Here is a 7714-nt window from a genome sequence, read left to right as displayed (position 1 = left end):
ATATATATTTATATATTTATACCAAAAAACATTCGTTCACAACGAATTAGAAAACATAAAAATTTAGCTAGAAGACGCATAATACAGTACATTGGACTACACCTAACATTCGACTTATCCTTTTTCTTATCCCTTATACGCTACTCTTCTCATTCATTTGCTATTTTTCATTCGCTCTTTTTCTCCCTCTCTCTCTCTCTTTCTCTCTCACTCGCACTATCACTCTCTTTCGCTCTCTACTTTTCATTCGGTTCCTCTTTCGTTTTATAAATCGCATCAATATATTGCTTCGTCATCAGGTAGATGTTGTCTAAGTCTAACAACAATGTGGACTCGCTGATAGCGGGGCAGGGGGCCAACGAGACGATCGGCTATTAATTATTATTGCTGCAAAACAAGGAAAGGGCGAGCGGTAATCATTACCGGTAATCATTTGCGCGTAATTCGCAATTAAATCCACGCGACTATCGATCTTCGTCGTCGTGGTCGTCTAGATCGCTTCTCTTCATTTTTTTCATCCCTGCCGTATCGCTGCGCAAGTCTCTCGATTCGCGCTTACTTCGCCGAGCTTTTACTTTTTTTTTTTTTTCAACGACGTTGATTATAAGGATGCGTATATCAGCTGATTATAGATCTTTAAACTGGCGATATTTAAACTGGCGATGTATAATCGATCGCTCGGCAATAAATCAACGCTGATGGAACGAACATTGCAAATTAAACGTGAAGGAAAATTCGTAATTTTAAAATCAAATTTTTATATAATTTCCAAAATCTTAATTGATATACTTTTCGTTATACAGATCATCCGAGAAAATTCGAAGACTCTAACTTACCATCTCCCGAAACAATCAAGTCGCGCGCGAGATCAGAATTTTCTGCTCTCTCATCCGAAGGAATTCGCGGGACATCCTTATCTCGTCTCGATTCTTCGATTATTTATTTATTTATCCTTTTTTGCACTCGAGTCGTCCAAGCGCGGCGAGCGCGATACCATCATCGCTATTGGCGAAGCACTCGCGAATCGAACGATTCTTTTCGTCGAGTCCACAACAATTTGCTAAATTACAGAATGCCCAAGGTTACGAGTACGCGACGAGAAGCTGGCGTGGGAGAGGAAACGGGAGAGGGGCTGGGAGGGAGGGGGAGGAAAGGATTACAGAAGGGAGATGGTGGGTGTAATGGTACAGATCGGGAGGATGGGCGATTCGCCACGATCAGGATATTTCATGGAATCTCGCGGGCGCGTACATGCCCACGTGTCCGTACTCTGATATTAACTAAATTGGCCAATAAAAGCGCGAGAAAAAATGCCCGTGCAAACAGTATATAAAACGGAAGGAATTCACGGATTCCGAACGTAAAACGGCTGAAAACGTTCCGCCCGTCGGAATTAATGAAGCTCGATCACGAATATGCGAAACAAATATAACGTGCATTAACCCATTCGGTACCCATGTATCATACGCCATATCTCAAACTTCGCATAAATGTGGTATATCGTATAAGGCAAGGCTAAATTGCTTCAACACAATACATGATTTCGTATTGCAAGGAAAAATAGCTTTTCGAAGCTTGAGATTTTCGATTACTTGAGAAAGTAATTCATGAATATTAACAGATAGAAGGACTCTTCATATACAAAAATAAATAACAATAAATAAAGGGCAAAGTAAGAGTCAAATACATTTTTTTAAATAGTCATACGATTAAAAGGAATAAATTGCAAATGAAGAAAGGTAAAATTGAGAAGAATATATAATAAAAAAAACTCAGTTTAAATTCAAATATAAAACGTTACAAGTTGTCGGCTATCAGATTGAGCAGCCCTCTTCAGACATTAACTTATCGCAAAAATCGCTGTACAAAATTAATTACCGAAAATACCTTGAGTTTTTTTTATTATATATTTTTTCCAATTTTACTTTTCTTTATTTGTAATTTATTCCTTGTAATTGTGTGACTATTTAAAAAAGTGTTTGACTCTTACTTTGTCCTTTATTTATTGTTATTTATTGTTATTTATTTAATTCATGAATTTTTTAACGTTTCATGTTTCCGTTTTACGGTGTATATACATACATATAATCTTAAATATGAGATAACAGTGTTAATGCGAATTTACTCGTCTTATATAGTGATACAAAGTGTAATTGGATTTCGCTGACGGTACGATATACGCATACATCAAATAATACATGCAGTATATACACTATGTAATTCATAAAGCGCAGAATGAGTGCGTTGAATAGAAAAAAAAAAACGTAAGGAAAGGAGGAAACAAAAAGAAAACAAAAAAATAGCTTTTTAAATTTATTTAAGGACAATTTATTTTAAGAAGTAAAAAGTAATAAAATATGAATTTGTGAAAACAAAAACTTATTATTAAAACTTATTATATTATAAACTTATAAAAACAAACAGTAATACATATTATTAACTTAATCATATCTGTTATCTTTCCTGTTTGTTAATCTCAGTTCACTTTTTTTATAATATTATTATATAGTACAAATTGGTGTACATAGATACAGATGCTGTTACATGTTTACTTGAAATAAAGAAGTGAGTATTAAATCTTATACACTGAGAACAAATATCTCTTTCAAGTTCTATTATTAAAATATTAAAATTCATGACTAGCAGTATAAAAAAATCTATATGATGCCAGTTGAATCCTAAGATGCGTAAACAGAATTGAAAATCTTTTTAAAGCTCTGCAACATATTATATAATATTTATATTATATAAGTTTTGAAGAAAATAATCTTGTTCTGAATAATGTTGAAAATAATCTGAACTCTATTTCTGCAAGACCTTGCATATTGGAATTCTGCGAGAGTAATCTATTTTTAAATACAATTTTTGCAATTCTCTATCAAAGAGATTACGCATCCTAGGTTAACATCTTTAAAAAAGTGGAGTGAACGTGCAAAATCCTAAAATGTCATTATTCGAAAACTTAAAAAATGTGCCTGAAAAATTATGATCTCGAAATTACTGTAAGAGAAATAATGAGAAATATATTATATATTTTTCCGGTAATAATGAGAAATATATATATATATTTTTTTCCCGTGATTTTTGAAGATATGCAAAATCGAAAAATTTTACGATCTTAATATTAGTATATTTATTGGAAATCACAAACTATTTATTTCGTTTAATGTAAAGTACGCGCTGCTGCGCGTACTTTAGCGCTGAGACATTATAAGTCTCCAGTTAATCTCCAGATTATTAGTTTTTAACATTTTATGTCATTTTTTAAATTTTGTAGCGTCTTTCGGGATTTTGTACGTTCGTTTAGGAGAATAGAAAACGTATTGTTTTGTATTTGGAATGAAATTAATGTCAATATACTTATAATTGAAATATCACTATGTCACAGTAATCGCACACTACTTCTTTCTCTGAAACTTCATAATTTACCGACACGCATAGTTATGGCACAAGAGACATTTAAACAAGAGGTGTGTGCTTCTTCCGACACCGAACGGAATAAAAGTGCTTCCTCCAACACCGGACTAACCGGACGAATTGGGGAAAAGAAGGATCTGGCTTTTGCAAAAAATGCAAAAGAACTTTCAATACCTAATCGAATCCAGTAACTATCTGCTATATCACGCTCGCGTTCAATATACAGTCATGGAAACAAAATTTTTTGACAATATCATTGGAAACGAATTTATTAAAACTTAAGATACGAAGCGCCACTCCGGTCTGGATGTTAAGATGTCGAAATACTATATATTATATATTCATTTAAAATGAATAAATAAATTTGAGGATTAATATTCCCCATATGGTTGTCGGACTTTCAACGCAATACCATATCGGCACGCAATTATTATTTCTGAAATTAATTCATTTTACCGGAGTGGCGCTTCGTATCTTAAGTTTTTGACAATAATTTATTGCTATCTACTAGTAAAAACGAAATTTTTTTTATGATTAAAACTTTCAAAACAACGTATGACATTGCACACCTAGTATAAATAGAATCACATGATAGGACATTTTGTAAAAATTTACATTCTACGAGAGATTAAATTGATGGCTTGTACAAAGCGTATAATATTAAGTATAAATAAGTTTTGTACATATAATACACTATACCGCAGCAATCGTCCGATCAGTCCGGTGTCGGAAGAAGCAACTTTTATTTAAATGCGCAAATTAATTACTTTTTAATATACTCTTTGAGAAAATGCCCATGAATCAGAATCACATTTTTTAGAGGATTTTTCCAACACCATTAATATTACTGTTCATTTTGTAGTTCAAATTCGCGTTTATATGTACATATGTCTTATCATTATTCTTAGAATATAGTATATAGAGACAATGTCCTCGAATAAAATTCTTCTGAGATCCTTCTAAAATCCTCAGAATAAAAAACGAATGAGAAACTTAGATCCCATTTTTCTTCTTTTTTCAGAAGATGATGATCCATCTAGAGAAATATTATAACATTCGCGTAATATTTCTCAGTTTTGAAAATATTACTTGATTACGGAATATAATTTCTCATTTTGTTTTCATCTTGGAACATTGTTTCTAGATTGATTTCTGCATATGTAACATACATTGGAATATTCTAGGGGATTACTCCTTCCTTTTTTTTTTCCAAAAAAATCTTATAAATGGACCATTTAAACAAGGACCATTTAAACAATCTAAAATACTGTATTTGTTAAAAGAATTATTAGATATTTGAAACCTAAGATATGTATTATCCTACTCGCCTAATATATCATATGTAAGTTTTAAAAAATAATCCCCTAGTGTACCACATAGCATGCCAGATTAATTATTTTCAGAATAGGCGTTTTCTAAATGAATGAAGGAATATCATAATACAATAATTTTTATTAATAATAATAATAATAATAAGGAATAATATTATATAATAATCAAAGTCAATAATAAAGAAACAAGCGAAGTGCGCATTCGCACTTCGAGAACAACTATACACAAAATCTTTGACAAAGTCCTTTATGTATATAGAGGAAGCATACTAAAGATATCGTTATTAATAAAATATTCTTATTACATATGCTTCACTCATATTTTTACTTTGCCGACTTCGGAGACGAATAAAATTGCGAATAAAAGTAATATTCTCCTTTTACTCTCTCATACGTACGATTGTTTTACAAAACAATGATATGGCTAGATCGCAATTGGAATTTTTTCTTCCCAATTCGCGTTCGTATTTACGATTATTATTATTTTTTTTTTTTTATTAAAATCGAATATACAGTAACACCGTTTGTGATATGTGTCTGGAAAACATACGTCACTCTTCTAGAATCTTCGCGTCTCATAGCGAATTCGGTTGCGCACTAACTACTAGATATAGAAACGTAATATATATATGGACGCTCTAATTGACGAAATAAAAATGTCAAATGTACATTCTATCAAATAGTACGTTAAATTTTAGTAGTTCAATTTTACGTACTGCAAGTAAGTCTTTTCGTCAATTTGTGTACATTTCTATGTTTGCTTTAATATTTATATATAATGTTTATATATATATATATTTAAGTATTAATGCGCATTGACACATCCAACCAAATTTGCTATTGGATCAATTTTTCTCCTATTCTCTCTCTCTTTTTTTACATTACTCATCAGTCGTACATTTTTATTAAATTCTAGATTACAAGTCGATCGGCGGGCGATCTAGAAAACGGGCGAAAAAAAGTAAAAAAATAATACTTACACTTTTATACAATTATATCTTCCTAACTTTTAAAGATTAATATTCAGATAAAAAAATGATCTTCATCGACGGCACATAACGCGCTTAAGCATTATTATATTATAGTTAATGCTTAAAATGCAATATGTGGAAATACGTCGTTTCGCCCGCTTGCTACCTTTACAATATTATTATTATTATTATTATTATTATTATTATTACATTGGCTCTTATCTTTTCTTTTTTCTTCGTTAAATGACCTGAACTCTGAGGTAGACGGTTCCGGGTTGACATGTAGTAAAAATGGCAAGAGTGTGATATATTATTTACCATGTTATTACCGTGTTACCGTTATATATTAAACGTCGATATTATTATGTTTACCTTTCTTTAGTACAATAAACAGAATAGGGTTCGAAAGGATATCGCGCTTGCACTTATGACATGATGCACTATGCACATATTCTCTGATTCTGTTTTTACATATTTATACGTAGTTTTATACAGGATATTTCTAAAATTACATTATTTTGTAATGACGGCCAGCTTCGAACATTTGCTAATGCGTATGTCTGCAAAGTACAGTTGTATCTTAGAAATAAAGAATAAAGGAATGTTAAATACATTTCCTTACAAATTTTCAATTAATCACTATGTCTCTCTCTCTCTCTCTCTCTCTCTCTCTCTCTCTCTCTCTCTCTCTCTCTGCAAATATAATATTCTTTTAGAAATATCCTATATACAGTATTTATCGTAACAGTCACGCAATTTTTGAGGCACTTGCAAAATTATTAATATAAATATACTATTAATTAATTATTAATTATGTTACTATTATGTTAATATTAGATATTATTAATATTAACTACTACGATCAGATATTATTAATAATATCTGATCGCAAAAAAACCGGCTATTATAATACTACAGTATTAAGTATTAACGTTTAATAATATATATCAATATTATAAATTTGTTGAAAAAGCTTTAACAAACAATTTGGAATATGCAACGAAAATCATAAAATATTTATTTTTGGTTTTTTATTAAAAGAACTGAATGCCTAAAAAATGCGGACCGTAACGATAAATGCATGAATCTAATATGTAAGATATAAAATATGTACAATTATATTATATATAAACAGATTATGTTTTTTACGGAACAACTGCAAAACAAATTTAATTGTGAAAAACATAATCGACATTAAAGATAATTCTCTTTAAATAATAACGGTTGAATGAAGATTTAAATAATTAAAATTGCGTGAAATTATTGGCGCACCTAAAATCGGTTGCTCGATTCGACAACAACCGACGGAAACAATTATGCGTACCTGGGCGTTATTTCGTTATAATGATGTGAACGTTTACCCACAATTGCATGCTTGCGTGCGTCGAACGACGCGTGGCTCGAAGGGAAATTCGCTCTAAAGGGTCGGGAGCTTCGGTGATTAGCTCGTTTTGCCAGTAATTAATCAGGGATCGATTAATCAGTGATGTCAATATGCGGATTTAGCTGCGAAAATATCTAATTGACAAATTTCAATATAGAGGATATACAAACATGTTGATAACAATCACTAATAAATAATTAATGTCTCAGGATATTTAGTATAAAAAAATAATTAATAAAATAAAAATATCGAAATACTGTTTATTTCTCAGGTCAAGAGAATACATGTTACTAATGTTAAAACATTAGTTGATTGTACTAACAAATAGAATGAAAATTCATTGATATAATTGAATATAACATAAAAATTCAAAGAAAAATATAGATGGGATGTAAGTGCAATTTAAATAATTTAAATAATTCAAATAATATAGCATAGAATAGCTCAAATAATATAAAAACAAAATTATGTAGTTCATTTACATAATTTTACATAATTTTGTTTTTAATTAATTTAAATTTAATATGTAACTTATTATATTTTATAATTTATATATAAAATCATAAAGTCACATTAACAAGATTTTTTACGAAGATAACATAAAAATGGGA

At 30.4% G+C, this 7714-nt stretch overlaps 1 protein-coding gene across 1 annotated transcript in view; it reads right to left on the bottom strand.

The window, feature by feature from the left end:
• The window catches only part of LOC108747525 (alpha-protein kinase 1-like), a 13419-nt gene that overhangs the window by 897 nt on the left and 4808 nt on the right, over window positions 1-7714 (bottom strand). The window lies entirely within an intron of this gene.

The sequence above is a fragment of the Trachymyrmex septentrionalis genome, unplaced genomic scaffold (genome assembly GCF_001594115.1).
Source record: "Trachymyrmex septentrionalis isolate Tsep2-gDNA-1 unplaced genomic scaffold, Tsep1.0 scaffold2, whole genome shotgun sequence".
Taxonomy (NCBI): domain Eukaryota; kingdom Metazoa; phylum Arthropoda; class Insecta; order Hymenoptera; family Formicidae; genus Trachymyrmex; species Trachymyrmex septentrionalis.
Note: the sequence above shows the minus strand (reverse complement) of the source record. Positions and strands in the feature narration are given on the sequence as shown.